Genomic DNA, 16,609 nt, shown 5'->3' with positions numbered 1-16,609 from the left:
GCCATGGTCTGAATATTTGTATCCCACTCCAAGTTCACATATCCCCAAGTTTATGATACCAGGAGGTAGGACCAGAGCCCTCATGATTAGGATTAGTGCCCATAAAACGTGTTTAAGTAAGTATTAGCAACTATGTTCTCATCCTCTGCATGCTACAGCCTATCATATCAAAACTCTTATACTTAAGATGCAACTTTGAAACTTGTCATCAATTTCACTTATTTTCCCACAGAAACTCAAAGTTTCCTATTAACTCTATTACATTTGCCCTCTCTAAAATTCACTGCATCCCAGAATTTATGTTTTGTGTGAACTTGTAAATTGACATGTTAAATCCCTAAGCCAGTTTTAACCTTCTTGTGGGCTGAAGAGGTGTCTAGTAGTCCTTTCCTTGCCCTACATCTACTCAAGTAACCAGTCAAAAGCTGTTATGATACCTTCCCTCAGAAGTAGTATGACAAACTCTCATTAAGTGAAATTATATCACCAGTTTATGGTCCGTTACTTTGACAATCCCATTTCCACCTTTGATACACTCAAAATGTTTTTATTAGTCATAAACTTTTCTAATCACATTTGTGTTGTTAACAGTTATTTCCTATCAAAAGACACATCTTTGAAAATTGGTTTGGATTCTTTTGAAATAAAAATGTAGAGGAAAAGAACACAGTAAACTAAAATAGTGGGATTTAATCCTTAAAAACAAATTCATTTTAAAATCTAGTAAGTATCCAACTTTTACCATATATAATAACCTCAAATTGTCGTTTTATATGAAATATTTGTATATTTCAAGCACAAAACACAATCTGAATGAAATATTACTTGGCAATAAAAAGGAACAAAATCCTAATACATGCTACAACATAGATGAACTTTGAAAACATGTTAAGTGAAAGAAGCCAGTCACAAAAGTACACATGTGTGATTCCATTTATACAAAATATCCAGAATAGGCAAATCTACAAAGACAGAAAATAGAATAGTTGCTAGTCGCTGTGGTAAGGAGGAATGAAGAGTGACTGCTAAAGGGGCTTCTTTTCGGTGTAATGAATTTGATAGTGGTGATATCTGTACAACTCCACAAGTATACTAAAAATCACAGAACTGTACACTTTAAAAGGATGAGTTTCTAGATATGTAAATTATGTCAATAAAGCTGTTACTAAAAAATGAATTAAAAGCCACCACTAGTAAACCACAATGAAAATATCCTTGTGGGAAAGGAAATCATGAAAGTTACTGATTAGGAAAAGTAAGCTGGCTACCAGTTCTGCTAGCGAGGTCAACCCCCTAATTCTCTCTCCCACTCTTACCAACAAGTATAGGAACATGAAACGAGGCAGTGTTTCAATCAAAGAATTCGGTACAGTTGGCCATTAACTAAAACAGTGAGTGCCTTCTGAGGCTCTATCACTCCCAAACTGTAGGGGGCTTCTACCCTCGGTGATTACGGAAGTAGTAGTTTTCATCAGCAAGCTCAAGAAGGAATGTCAAATAGGATGACATTTGCCTAAACACCCTAAGAAAGCCAAAAAGACTAGGAGTGTCACCCACACACTCCTAAATCTGCACGTGTTAGGCTGCCCCCACCTAACACCAACAAGCAGCATGCACCATAGACCCATACTCCAACTTACTCCCAGAAACTGACACGCTATCAAGCCCTTAGATCTCGATTGCTTTGGATAGGTATAACCCTCACGGGGTTCCCACTCGAACCTAACCAGCCCTCGCACTGCCCCACCCCAACCCCAACCCACACACGTGTTAGCCCGACACCGCCCCACCGGGTCCCACGTGCACCTGGTCTAACACACTCCCCACATGTGGGCGCCCCACGGGCTTCCTCGGCTGGCTGAGGTCACCGCGTGACCCCTGGTCTCCAGAGGTCTGAGGGGGAAAAAACAAGGCCCAGGTCCCTGAGGTCCCAACCCTGCGAAGAGTGTTCACACCCATCCTCCCCAATAAGCCCAACAAATCCGAGGGCCGGGGGCGACGGCCCCTTTAAGACGCGGCCCAGTCGTCGCCCGCAGAGAGGGGCGCAACGGGGCCTACACGACCCCCACTCCGTTCGCCCGCCCACGTCTAGTAGTCTCACCTCGGGCCGCCGGGCCCCGCCGCCGCGGCGGCGGCGGAGGGGGGGCGGGGTGCGGGCGGGGTCCGGAGGGGGGGGTCGCCCCGCCGACGGTGAAGCCGCGGTTCGCTCTCTGAGGCCGCAGGACGGTGACTGCGTTGGGCGTGGACGCTCCTAGCCCGCTCCCTCGGCGGCTCCTGGGACCCCAAGATGGCGGCGGCGCTGAGGCGGCTGCGGGCGCTGGGCCGGCGGCGGCGGCGGCCACTTTCACTCACTGAGAGGAGCGGAGCAGGGACACGGGGAGCCATGGCGGGGGGGAGGAGAGGCGCCATAGCCAGGCCAGAACAATCGAGCCGCTACTCAGCTGGCTTACCCCTACCCCGCCCACGCTCACTGCTCCTCGCCGGCCCGTGCCTTCCGCAGTGCCGCTGCTCACGGCCTCGAGCAGCTCGCACCCCGCCGCTGCCGCCTGACGCCCCGCGTGGACTGGGGTTCGGGGGGAGACCCTGATCCATGCCATCTGAGTGCAGATTGGTCGGGGCTGGGACTGGCGAAGATTGCCGAAAGGCGGCGGGGAGGAGGAGAAGGATGTCGTCGCTAGAGTGAGCAAGCAGATCTCGCGGGAGTAAATGTCGCGAGACTTCTCCAGGCCTGCAACCGCTGAAGAAAGGTTACTTTTCCCGGAAGTAACGTCAATCGTAACGGCCCGGGATCCTGGGAATATTCGTTCCCGCAGGCAGGAGAGAGAGAGGGTGCATGTGATTAATTTGTTAGGGTTACCGAACACTGAGACGATCCATTTGAAAGGATAGGTTCGGGTGTGATATTTTAATGTTTCTGGCCTCTTGGGGCAGGGTTTTGCATCGTCGGCGAAGTGCCTGATGTGTAGAGCACTCTTACACAGTAGTTTGGGTCTCTACGCTCAGACCAAGACCGCTGTCCTGTGACATAGTTAGGCTTACGTGTGAGTGAGAGCTTAGGATTTAGGGACTTGGGAACACACAGACTTCAATGAGCCTCTGAAAAAAAGGAATAATTGATTTGTCTGTACCATCTCCATAGTTTTAGCCCCGCGCTACTTATGTTTACTAAACTCAATTACCAGGATCTGTCATGAGGAGGACCTACTGTAAATATAGCCTAAATGCAGCTAAGGATTCGAACTTCCCGAAAGTTACCTATGCTATTTCAATTCCTTCGGGTCTCGAGCTTTTTAATTCATTTCAACCTGGCCCTTAGTATCTAAGCAGAACAACATTTGCTTAAGGTCATTAAGTAGACTTATTGCGCTAAATTCACTGGACTTAAAAAAGTTAACTTTGCCTCAGGGCAAAATACTATCCTTTGTGTAAGAAAGAAAGGAGCATAAGAAAACATCTGCTCATTTATGCAAAAGAAACAAGAATAAACCAGAAATTAAAATTACTGAAAAGGGGAGGAATTGGGGTTCATGAGGGATTGGTAAAGATTTTTGTATTGGACTGAATCTTAAAACCATAGTTAATGTTTCATATACCTTCCAAAATGAACACCTGCAACCAAGTAGGGTAATAATATGAGTAACAGTGAGCTGTCTGTTTGGAGTATAAACCAAAGGGAAAGAATAAAAGCAAAAAGTAAGTTAGTGACCAAATTGTAGTTTTTTTAAAGTTCAAATGTAGGTTTTTGTTTCATATTACTGTGCTAACAAATTAACACAAGTGCTTAAAATAACACAATTTACTATCTTAGAGTTCTGTATGTCAGAAGCTTAATACCAGTCTCACTGGACTAAAATCTAGGTGTTGGCAGGATTCTAGGGAAGAATTTAGCTCCTTTTCTAGCTTCCAAAGGCTGCTCTGGTTTCTGGCGGCCTTCTTCCATCTTTAAAGCCAGCAATGGAAGGTTGGGTCCATCTCAAATATCTTACCAATCTTACCCTTTTAAGGATCCTTATAAAACAAAAAAATTTCTTTAAGGACCCTTGCAATTACATCAGGCCCACCCAGATAATCTAGGACAGTGGTCGGCAAACCGCGGCTCGCAAGCTACATGCAGCTCTGGCCCCTTGAGTGTGGCTCTTCCACAAAATACCACGGCCTGGGCGAGTCTATTTTGAAGAAGTGGCGTTAGAAGAAGTTTAAGTTTAAAAAACTTGGCTCTCAAAAGAAATTTCAATCGTTGTACTGTTGATATTTGGCTCTGTTGACTAATGAGTTTGCCGACCACTGATCTAGGATAACCTTCCCATTTTAAAATCAAGTGTTTAGCAATCTTAAATCCACCTGCAACCTTACTTTCCCTTTGCCTTGACACTTAACATACTCACAGGTCCTATTGCCACCCTTGGCGGTGGGGATAGAAAGGCACTATTCTACTCTCCACATCTGTCATAGAACTTCTGACATACAACTCGTTACATCTTTATAACTTTCATGCTAGAATCCAGTTTTTTCCAACCTCTAATACAGTCTTGAATTCGTTTTGTTTGTTTTTTAATATATTATGTTGATTTTTTACAGAGAGGAAGGGAGAGGGATAGAGAGTTAGAAACATCGATGAGAGAGAAACATCGATCAGCTGCCTCCTGCACACCTCCTACTGGGGATGTGTCCGCAACCAAGGTACATGCCCTTGACCGGAATCGAACCCAGGACCTTTCAGTCCACAGGCCGATGCTCTATCCACTGAGCCAAACCGGTTAGGGCTTGAATTCGTTTTTTAAAAAGATTTTTAATAGATTTTTAGAGAGAGGGGAAGGGAAATGGAGAGAGAAACACCAATATGAAAGTGAAACATGGATCAGTGGGTGTCTCCTGCATGCCCCTACCAGGGATTGAGCCCACAACCCGGGAATGTGCCCTGACCAGGACTTGAAACCAGCAACCTTTCAGTGCATGGGATGACACCCAACCAACACCTGCCAGGCCCAGTCTTGCATTCTTGATTTAAAATCTTTGTACACAAGAAAACACACACACACACACAACCTTGTACATTCTTTGCCTTAGAACAGTGATTTTTCAACTAGTGTGCTGTAAAAATTTTTTAGACATGCAATACCTGACTATTTAATCAGGAGCACTGACCTCTTTTCCCTTAGATTGTAAAAAAAAAAAAAAAAAAAAATGGTAACAGCCAACACAAGAATAGCCATCCAGTGTGAATGAATTAAAATTACACCTTTTTTTGTCAGATCAGCAAAAAATATATTTTTTGGTATGCCACAGAATTTTAGTAACTAATTTGTGTGTGCCATGAGATTAAAAACGTTGAAAATTGCTGCCTTAGAGATTTAGTAGATAATACAAGATTTAACCCACAATTTCTTTGTAGTCTGGATTTAAATTGGGATTTGTTTCCCAAAACTATCTTGATTTTATTTTATAGTTCATTGTAACATATTCTGTTTTCTATCCAAAAAGATGAGTCACTTGGGCTTTATTTAAATACTAGAGTCCCAATGCACGAAATCGTGCATGAGTAGGCCTTCCTTCCACTGGCTGCCATCACCAGCTTCCCTCTGGCACTTGGGACCCGGGCTGGCGCCCCTCCGGCTGCCCGCAGGCACCCGACACCCGGGCTGGCTTCTCTTTGGCCCCGGCTTCTTCCAGAAAGATGTCCAGAAGGACGTCTGGTCTAATTAGCATATTACCCTTTTATTATTATAGACTAGAGGCCTGGTGCACGAAATTCATGCACTCGGGGGAGAGGGGGGCCACCAGCCTGCCCTGTGCCCTCTCACAGTGTGGGAACCCCGCGATCAATCACCCCAAAGAGGTAGGCCCCATCCACCCATCTGGTGCTCCTCAATGGATTGCCCCAAAGAGGTAGGCCGAACCCGAGGGACCCACCTCTGCACATGCAGCGTCAAGCCTCCACCTACCTGCGTGCGCATGCAGCCCTGCCCACCTGCACATGCCCGCGGCACACGCAGCCTCCTGGTGATGGATTGTTATAGCGTGAAGGCATCATGGCATGAGGGCATGACGACCACATAGGCTTTTATTAGTATAATTTGTTCACAATAATTCCATAGGCCATATTTAATTTTAATGTTTAAAATACAAAACAGAACAGAATATTATTTAATAATCATTTTGAGGAAACTGTGTGGTTTACTTAGGTTATATAATTATTTTTTAAAACAAAGTAATAAAACTAAATACCATAATGTGTGGGGGGAGACCCAAAACTGAATATAAGCACTAAGGAATGAACAATATTACAAATAAGTAAGACAGCCACTCTGTAGGGAGTGCAGAAGAAAATAACTCACCCAAGTAACTGAGGGAAATAGTATCTTGGCTGGATCCCTAATAATAAAACCAACCAATCTATATATATAAAAGACTAAGAGACTGGCCAACTGGCCAGTAGCTATAACATGCAATGACCACCAGGAGACAGATGCTCAACGCAGGAGCTGCCAAGCCACAGAAACTTTGCAGAGTGCCCTCTCACACTCCAGGACCCCTCGAGGGATGTTGGACTGCCGGTTTCAGCCCCATCCCCACAGGCCAGGCCGAGGGACCGCACCTGCAGGAAGGAACCTGCTCACTCCTCAGATGCCCATCAAGCCCTGGCACTGCCCCAGGTGCAGCCAGCCGGGGAGGGAATGCGGGAGGTTGGCTCCAGGGTGTGTCTGGCCCATCTCGCTCAGTCCCGCCCCACCAGCCACCTTCTAATTAATTTCCTTTCAATGTGCATGAATCCGTGCACTGGACCTCTAGTCTATACATAAATGCCCTGATCCACATACTAAGTGTTTGGGGGAGTCAAGGAGACATGTAAGCAACTTGAAACCACTTATGTGTGTGCTGTTAAAATTAGACAAATATGTTGTAGATCATGAGCTGGGTTTCTCATTGTTGGAGGAAAAAGTTTTTAAGGAAAAGGGGAAAGCTAAAATGAAGCCTAAGGTGTTGGACTAGAATCTGTTTGATTCTTGTATGTGCCCTAACCAGGGATCAAACCCACAACCTTGACATATTGGGATCACATACTATTGAGTACCCAGTCAGGGCCTTGTTTTTTTATTAATAAAACATTATAAATATAGTTGATGCTGCCTATATAGCCCCTTTGTATCCCATTTCCCCTCTCTCCTCACTCTCAGAGGTAACCACTATCCTGAATTTATTAATAGCAATATCCTTCTGTGTTTTGTACATCCATAAAAACTACACTACACATATCTATCTTCACTTGCTCTTTTCAGTCAACATTATAATTTTGAGATTTATTCATGTTAATGTGTATATATTTAAATTATTTTATATTTTTATTATTTTTAAATTTGGAGTGTGGCTTCAGATTCACAAAATTGGGTTAATCATAATATTTAGTCATGACATATCAGAGGTCTGTTAATGGCTCCTTTTTTATTAAGCTTACTTTTAATATTGTAACTAGTAGCCCTGCGCAAGAATCTGTGTGCCAGTAGCTCTCTGCGGGACCTGGCCACTCCGTGCCCGCTGCCCAGAGGCTCTCCATGGCCCAGAGGCCCATCCGTGGCCGGGCACGGAACGCTTGCCTCATCACCGGAGTGACGACACAAGCATTCCTCCTCCCCTCCCCCCGCCGCTCCATGCCCACTGCCCAGAGGCCCGACGAGGCAAGCATTCCACCAGGCTGCTCATGCTGCCTGCTCTCAGCGGCCGCCCCCCTGGGACTGGGGGACTCTGGCGGGGCTGAGAGGACTGGGCGCCGCCATCTTGTGGCTATGGGAGCCACCATCTTTGTGACGGAGTGACAGTTAATTTGCATATTAACCTTTTATTAGATAGTATAAGCACTTGCAAACTCATTATGAAAAACAACATCTAGCCCTGACTGGTTTGGCTCAGTGGATAGAACGTTGGCCTGCGGACTGAAGGGTCCCGGGTTCAGTTCCGGTCAAGGGCATGTACCTTGGTGGCAGGCACAACCCCAGTGGGAGGTGTGCAGGAGGCAGCTGATCAATGTTTCTAACTCTCTATCCCTCTCCCTTCCTCTCTGTAAAAAATCAATCAAATGTATTAAAAAAGAAAAAGAAAAAGAAAAACAACATCTAAGTCCTGGACAATAAGTTGTGTTTAACCATAAAACATCCCAAAATTCCACCTCTTGCCTCCTGCCTCACCCTGGGAAAACAATCTTTGTGCTCATGGTATCTCCCCTGCCAGGTAAGTATGGAATTTGTACTTTTATGTATTTATTATTTATACGTTTTTATTAATTTTTTTTTAGACATAGCAGGAGAGAGAGAGAGAGAGAAAGAAACATCAATGTGAAAAAGACAAATCAATTGGTTACCTCCTGCATACACCCTGACTGGGGCCCAGAAAGGAGCCTGCAACCGAGGTATGTGCCCTTGACTGGAATCGAACCCCGGGACCCTTCAGTCCGTGGGCCACTGAGCCAAACAGGCCTGGGCAGAGTTTGTACTTTTAAAAATAGCTTTATTGGTATATTAGAGGCCCGATGCACGAAATTCATGCAAGATTAGGCCTCCCTTCCCCCAGCTGCCGGCACCGACTTCCTTCTGGCAGCCGGCACCCGGGCTTCCCTCCAGCCACCAGCAGGCACCTGGGACCTGGGCTTCCCTCACAGCCCTGGCTTCATTCAGAAGGACATCCGGAAGGACATCTGGTCTAATTAGCATATTACACTTTTATTATTATAGATAACTCACATACCAAAAAATCCACCTATTTAAAAGTATATAATTGAGTGGCTTTTAGTTGTGCAAATTACCATTATCTAGTTTTAGAACATTTTCATCATTCCAAAAAGAAACACACACCCATATCCATGAGCTTCACTCCCCATTCCCAACTCACCTCCACCTCAAATCTTTATGTCTCTAGATATTATTTCATTAATTTTTAATGTAGTGTAACTATAGGCCCGATGCACTAAGATTTGTGCAAAAATAGGCCTCCCTTCCCCTGGCTGCCGGGACCGCCTTCGCTCTGGCCAGAGTCGCCTTTCCGCCTTCTCTCCGGCCCAGAGCCATCTTCTGCCTCTCGCCTTGTTGCGTCAATTTGCATATTCCCTCCTTGTTGGTTATGGGCGCTGCCATCTTTTGTGGTGGAGTTATAGTCATTTTGCATATTCCATCTTTATTAAATAGGATAGTATTTTGTTTATGACACAGCTTATTTATCCACTATCCCACTGATAGACATTTGGATTATTTTCCAGGTTTTGCAGTTATGACTAGCGTTGTTTTGAATAGTCTTGTATCTGCATTTTCATATATGTTTTATGTACATAATAGTAGCCTTATAGAATAATGGATATATAGAAAACAATTAACACTATTTGGAAACTATACCCTGAAACAGTTGTGCAAATTTACACTCTCACCAGCAATAAAAAAAAAAGAGATCCTATGGATTAATTGCTCTCCAAAATTTTGTAATGATCACTTACAATGTTGAATATCTCTTCAAATGTTTATTGACCATTTGTGTTGCTCTTCTGTGATATTCTTTTTCATGCCTTTTGCCTGTGTTTGTATTGGGTGTGTGTGTGTGTGATTTTCTAATTGATTTGTAAGTGTTCTTAATTCTTTTTTAAATTTTTATTAATCCTCACCCGAGGATGTTTTTTCTATTGATTTTTTTTTTTTTTTAGAGAGAGAGTAGAAGGGAGGGAGAAAGGATGAGAGAGAGAGAGAGAGAGAGAGAGAGAGAGAGAGAGAGAGAGAGAGAGACATCATTTGGTTGCCTCCCGCGAGAGCCCTGACTGAACCTGCAACTCAGGTACCTACCCTTGACAGGGAATCGAACCTGAGACCCTTTGGTGCGTGAGCTGAAGCTATAACCACCGAATGCACCAGCCAGGGCTTAATTTATTATTGATAGAAATCTTTGCTAGTTTTCTCTATTGCAAATATCTTCCCCTGGTTTGCTAGTTATCTTTTCACTTTAGTGTTCTTTTAAAAGAAGAAAAATTCTAATAATCAAATTTATCAATATTTTCTTCTATATTAAATGTTTTTAGTATTTTCCTTAAGATATTTTTGTCTATACCATCTCTTTAAAAATCCATCAATATTTTGTTACAAAGAGCTTTAATATTTTTAACATTTAGGTATTTAATCCAATTGGAATTTTAAAATATGTTGCAAAGTAGGAATCCAATTACATCTTTTCCCACAGAGATCCATTTTTTCCAAATCCATTTATTGAACAGCTGGTACCTCCTTTCCCACTGCTCTGACATGTGATTTCTGTTTTTTACTAAAGTTCTACAGTGTGATGGTCTGTTTCTGGACTCTATTCTATTCCACTGATCAGTTTGTCTCTCCCTGTGCCAATGCTGCATTGTATTAATTACCACAATTTCCAAATAAATTCTGATTCCTGGTAGGCAAGTCCTTTTCCCTTCTTCAGAAATGTTTGACTATTTTTGGTTACTCTTCCATTTAAATTTTAGTATCATCTTATACATTTTAATGAAAAATATGATTGGTATTTTAACTGTTTCTCATTGAATCCATGATCAAATGAAAGGGAATTGATGCTCCATGACATATACTAGTAGTCTTTCTATCTAGATCCTTTTTACTACCATTTAATAACATTTTATACTTTTTCCTATATAGAAACCTTAAACCATTTTTGTTAGATTTATTCCTAATTACTTTATATACTCAGATATTATTTTTGTTACATATCAAACAAATTGTAAGATTTGTCTTATCTTCTATTATGTACAGCTCTCTTGTGTACCTGCTGAAGTTTCTCCAAGGTTTATTACAATGACTCAAATTGTTAAATCATAGGAATCAAATCTGGGACCCTTCAGTCCACAGGCTAACACTCTATCCACTGAGCCAAACTGACTAGGACAATAATAATATATATATATTTTTTAAATCTCTTCTTTCTGGATGACAAATCAGAACCTCAAGAATATTAAGCCCAGGGTAAGGGCATAAGCGGGGGTTGGGTGGGGGGGGCAATGGGGGGGTAAGGACACATATGTAATACCTTAATCAATAAAGAAAGAAAAAAAATCAAACCATAAAAAAATGCAAAAAAGAAAAAAGAATATTAAGCCCAGCCCAGCCGGCATGCTCAGTGGTTGAGTGTTGGTCGACCTATGGAGCATCAAACCAGGAGGTCATGGTTTGGTTCTTGGTCAGAGTACATGCCCGGGTTGTGGGCTCGATCCCTAGTAGCGGGTGTGCAGGAGGCAGCCGATTAATGATTCTCTCTCATCTTTGATGTTTCTCTCTCTCTCCCCCTCTCCCTTCCTCTCTGAAATCAATAAAAATATAATTTAAAAATATATATTGAGCCCAAAATCACAAATCCAGTCACCAGTAAATCCAAGCCTTGACTCAAGTTCTCTGAATGTTTATTCCATGTTCTTTCCACTATATCACAATACTTGAAAGAAAATTAGAGCATTCTGATGGAGAGTTCTGAAGCACAAGGTGAGGATTTTTAAATCCTTGGGGCATGCTAGAATTTAAAATAGGCAAAGTACAAAGAAAAGAAATTAGACATATTTAGTGGTAATGACAACAGATCCTTTTAAGTTGGTTTTAGAGCAAGAAGCCTGGCAAGGAGGATGTAATAAAGATAAATAAATTTATCCATGAATGTATAAAACATGGCCTACAGCCCAGCTGGCGTGGCTCAGTGGTTGAGTATCGATCTATGAACCAGGTTCAATTCCCATTCACAGCACATGCCCAGGGTTGTAGGCTCGATCTTCAGGGGAGGAGGGCATGCAGGAGGCAGCTGATCAGTAATTCCCTCTAATCATTGATGTTTCTATCTCTCTCTCCCTCTCCTTCCTCTCTGAAATCAATAAAAATATATATTTTAAAAAATAAAAACATGGCCTACACAAAGTTTTAAAATAGTTTTACATGTTTAGCTTCTTTTCTCCATTGTGGTTATTTTATAACCAGAGGCCCGATGCACGAAGTTTAGTGCAAGAATAGGCCTTCCTTCCCCTGGCTGCCGGCACAACCTTCGCTCTGGCCCAGAGCCACCTTTCCGCCTTTGCTCCAGCCAAAGCCGCCTTCCGCCTCTCACCTTGTCACGTCAATTTGCATATTCCCTCTTTATTGGCTGTGGGCACCTCCATATTTGTGGTGGAGTTATGGTCAATTTGCATATTCCATCTTTATTAGATAGGATAGAGAAGATGTGACAAAGAGAATAACATTGTTTTTTTTTAATATATATTTTATTGATTTTTTTCAGAAAGGAAGGGAGAGGGATAGAGAGTTAGAAATATCGATGAGAGAGAAACATCGATCAGCTGCCTCCTGCATACTCCCCACTGAGTATGTGCCTTCAACCAAGGTACATGCCCTTGACCGGAATCAAACCTGGGACCCTTTAGCCCACAGGCCAACGCTCTATCCACTGAGCCAAACCATAGGATAGAGAAGATGTGACAAAGAGAATAACATTGTTATGAGGAGGGATTTAAATATTTTTAGAAAAATAATTTTGAATATTGCCTTAGAGGTAGATGCAGTGAATACTTCTGATGCTGATAATATCTTACATGTGGTTTGAGCTTTCATATACCTAATCTGAAGTGGAAGGCCTCAGTGTCTAACTTGAAGGTGGAAGAATATGTTTTTTTAGGGCTGGGGAGGATTGAGCTAGAGGAGCTAATAGCTAAAGAGTATGGAGTCTCCTTTTGAGGTGATAAAATGTTCCAAAAATTGATGGTGGTGATAGTTGCACATATCTGTAAATATACTAAAACTATTGAACTAACACTTTCAATAGGTGAATTGCATGGTTGTGAATTATATCTCAATAAAACTATAAAAAAAAAAAGAAAAAGAACTTGAAGACCAGATCTCCCGAGCACCCTATCTTTTTTCCTAGACAATACTAAAACAACAACAACAAAACTCCTAAAGGTCTGGAGGTTTTCTTAAATTAATCTGAAGGTGGATATGTTTACCTTTTAGCTATTCAGGATAACCCCCAGTATGGTTCTCACTGAAATCAAATAGAAAGTGATAATAGGATAGCCCAGATGTCAGTTCTAGCCCAAATCTAAAGGTTCTGTCAGGCTGGGAGATTGTCCTTCAGTTGGTCTCTAGCAACCCTGCATATTTGTACGTGTCCCAGGCTTCTCTTAATTTAACTTCATACTCCATAAGTCTGGCCCATACCTGGGTAGATGTTGTGGACAGGATGAATAACTACTCATCTATCTCTTCTCTTTGCAAATGCTGTATGCCTGGGGAATGTTGCGTGTCAGATCCATCAGAGGGGAGGTGCCAGCTGGACTTCATGCCAGTGTGAGAAGTAACATAACTAGAAGGCTAGAGCTGAATCGTGCACAATGGACTCCAGAGGAGATGAGGGGTTCCTTGTCTAGTTTAAAAGCAAAAGACAAACCCAATCACATGTTCTAGGTTGTTTCTACCACCAGTCCATTTTCTTTCCCTCTGTCAGCAGAGGCATGGGCAGGGTATTGAAGAGTTTCTATGTGCTTGTTGCCTCTTGACATGTGCTCAAGGCAAGTCTCAAGAAAGGTAGACCACCTACTCCAAGAGCACCAAACCCAGCTAGCTCTTAACAGGTTCACTCTGTCTATGAAAAGCATGAAACATTCAGGCAGTTTGCCAGCATCCTCTCTACCAGTCAAGTATTAAAATCCTTTCTGGTTTTTAGGCTCTTCCCTCCCCTAGAAAGAGAGGGCAATGCCAATCCTACCTTTCCTTGGGGAGACAGTTTGTTCCATTTCAGTCAACAACACACTTTTATTTTATTTATTTATTTATTTATTTTTTTAAACAGATTAGTTATTTTTTTTAATATATTTTTTTATTGATATTTTACAGAGAGGAAGGGAGAGGGATAGAGAGTTAGAAACATCGATGAGAGAGAAACATCGATCAGCTGCCTCCTGCACACCTCCCACTGGGGATGTGCCCGCAACCAAGGTACATGCCCTTGACCGGAATCGAACCCGGGACCTTCCAGTCCGCAGGCCGACGCTCTATCCACTGAGCCAAACCGGTTTCGGCCAACAACACACTTTTATTTTTTTATTTTTATTTTATTTTATTTTATTTTTTAATATATTTTATTGATATTTCACAGAGAGGAAGAGAAAGGGATAGAGAGCTAGAAACATCAATGAGAGAGAAGCATCGATCAGCTGCCTCCTGCACACCTCCCACTGGGGATGTGCCCGCAACCAAGGCACATGCCCTTGACCGGAATCGAACCCGGGACCCCTCAGTCCGCAGGCCGACGCTCTATCCACTGAGCCAAACCGGTTTCGGCAACAACACACTTTTAAAAAAAATATTTCAAAAAAAATGATTTTAAGTATAATAATGTTATATGCAATAAACATTAATATTTTAAGAAAAACTATTTTAAATATAATAATATTATATGCAATAATCATTGATATTTCAAGAAGAAAAAGATTTTTTTTCTTAATTGGTACATTTATTAAAAATATAGACTAATGGTCCTGTGCTTAAATGTTGTTGTGGATGTCTGCTGGCTTCCATAAAACATAACTAATCATAAGGAGCTCTTCAACAATATACTCCTGACAGAAGTAAAAAGGTCACTAGAAATGACTGACAAGACAGGGCCACTGCAGACATAATTCCTTTATATAATTAACTAGAGGCCTGGTGCACGAAATTCATGCATGAAGCGGGGGTTCCCTCAGCCAAGCCTGAACCCTCTCTCCAATTGGGGGCCTGTTGGGGGATGTCCAACTGCCAGTTTAGGCCCGATCCCACAGGGCCTCTCGCAATCTGGGACCACTGGCTTCTAACTGCTCACCTGCCTGCCTGCCTGATTGCCCCTAATTGCCCTCCCCTGACGGCCTGGTTGCCCCCAACTGCCCTCCCCTGCCGTCCTGATCTCGCCCCCAACTGCCCTCCCCTGCTGGCCAATTTGGTTCTGATTGGTTGGTTCTAATGCCAGTCAGCATCAAAAGCTCCGCCTGCTAGGCAGCCATTGGCTCCCCACAGCACCCAGATTTGGTTCTGATTGGTCAGTTTCTATGCCAGTCAGCGTCAGAAGCTCCACTTCCTAGGCAACCATTGGTTCTTCACAGCACCCACATTTGGTTCTGATTGGCCGGTTACTATGCCAGTCAGCATCTCCAGGCCTATATCTGGGCCTGATCAGAGAGGTGGGGCTGAACAGCAGCCCCCATGGAGGCCAGGAGATAAAGAAAGGCCCTGCTGCTGGCAAAGCTCAGAAAGAAAGAGGGAGAGAAAGAGAGAGGCAAGTACTGATCAACAGTTGCCACTGAGGCTGAAGATCAGACCCTGCCTCTCTCTCTGGTCTCAGCCCCCTGGGAAGTCAGTGCTGGGTCGCCAAGCTGCAGCAGGGCAGTCAGTGCTGGGTCGCCTTGGCAACCCAGCGCTGACTGAAGGACCTCTGGTTGGTCAGCCTTCGATCATGATCAGTCGTTACAACCCTGGCCTTTTATATATTAGGATAATTGCTAGAAAATAGAGTTTGACATTATTTACAATTATACCAACATTCATGGAGGCTGAGTATCACACGTATAAGAAATGTGTTTTCATGCTTCCCAAGTAGTGTTCTGATTGAGCTATGAAGGTCAATTACCACAACCAAACTTGTTCTTAACAAATAGAAATTTTATGTCCATTCAACCAGTCTCTTCCATCTTTCTGGGCCTATTCCTTTGCAGAGTAGAAACTGTAACCAGTTCTTCATATCATGCATTCACATGTAATGTCCAATCTTTCTATGCTGTCCAATTTCTTTAAGATAAAAGGAGTGACTCGCAGCAGGGCTACATAGATGAGGAAGTTCCATATGGAGGAGATCATGTCCTTGCACATCTTCTGAAATAAAAATGTATTTTAATAAAATAGAGTCCAGATATATAGACTCACATATATTTGGTCAATTCATTGTCAACCAAGATTCCAAGGCAATTCAATGGAGAAAGGATAATCTTTTCAAAAAATGGTTGTGGGAACAATTGGGCATCCATATCCTATCTAATAAAAGAGTAATATACAAACTAACAATCACTCCACTACATCCACAAGCCACGCTCACAACCCAATCAGGAGCAAGTATGCAAATTAACCCAACCAAGATGGCTGCAGCCACGGAGAGAGCATGAGGGAGGCTTGAGTTTCCCCAGAGATGGAGGAAGCCAAGCTTTCCGCACACCCTGGCCAGCCCAGGCCTGCACACCAGGCTACAAAGTTTCAATTATAGAAGATAAATAAATCCCAACAAAAATGGCAGCAGCCACGGAGCTGGAGAGAGCAGGAGGCTAGGGTTGCCCCCGGTGATGGAGGAAGCCAAGCTTCTGAAGCCTTGGCCTGCCTTGGCCTCCGCTTAAGGCTACAAAGTTTCAATTATAGAAGATAAATAAATCCCAACAGAAATGGCTGCCTCCACAGAGTGAGCAGAAGGTTTGGCTCCGCTCAAGGCTACAAAGTTTCAATTGTAGAAGATAAATAAATCCCAGATACCAGGGCCTCTTCTTGGGTCGCCGGGGGGCGTAGCCAGCCTGCAAACCACCACAGGCCCCTTGCCCAGGCCACCC

The 16,609-nt window shown here is 43.2% G+C and overlaps 1 protein-coding gene across 2 annotated transcripts in view; it reads right to left on the bottom strand.

Annotated features, from left to right (window-relative positions):
• INO80 (INO80 complex ATPase subunit) overlaps positions 1-2,359 on the bottom strand; it is a 160,439-nt gene extending 158,080 nt beyond the window's left edge. For both annotated transcript variants that reach the window (XM_080645600.1, XM_080645601.1), the window contains exon 1: positions 2,102-2,359. The gene's annotated coding sequence lies outside the window, so the exon portion shown is untranslated. The remainder of the gene's footprint in view (positions 1-2,101) is intronic.
• Between the last annotated feature and the right edge of the window lie 14,250 nt (positions 2,360-16,609).

This window comes from Plecotus auritus (genome assembly GCF_963455305.1).
Source record: "Plecotus auritus genome assembly, chromosome: 1".
Taxonomy (NCBI): domain Eukaryota; kingdom Metazoa; phylum Chordata; class Mammalia; order Chiroptera; family Vespertilionidae; genus Plecotus; species Plecotus auritus.
This window is presented reverse-complemented; position numbering and strand designations above follow the sequence as displayed.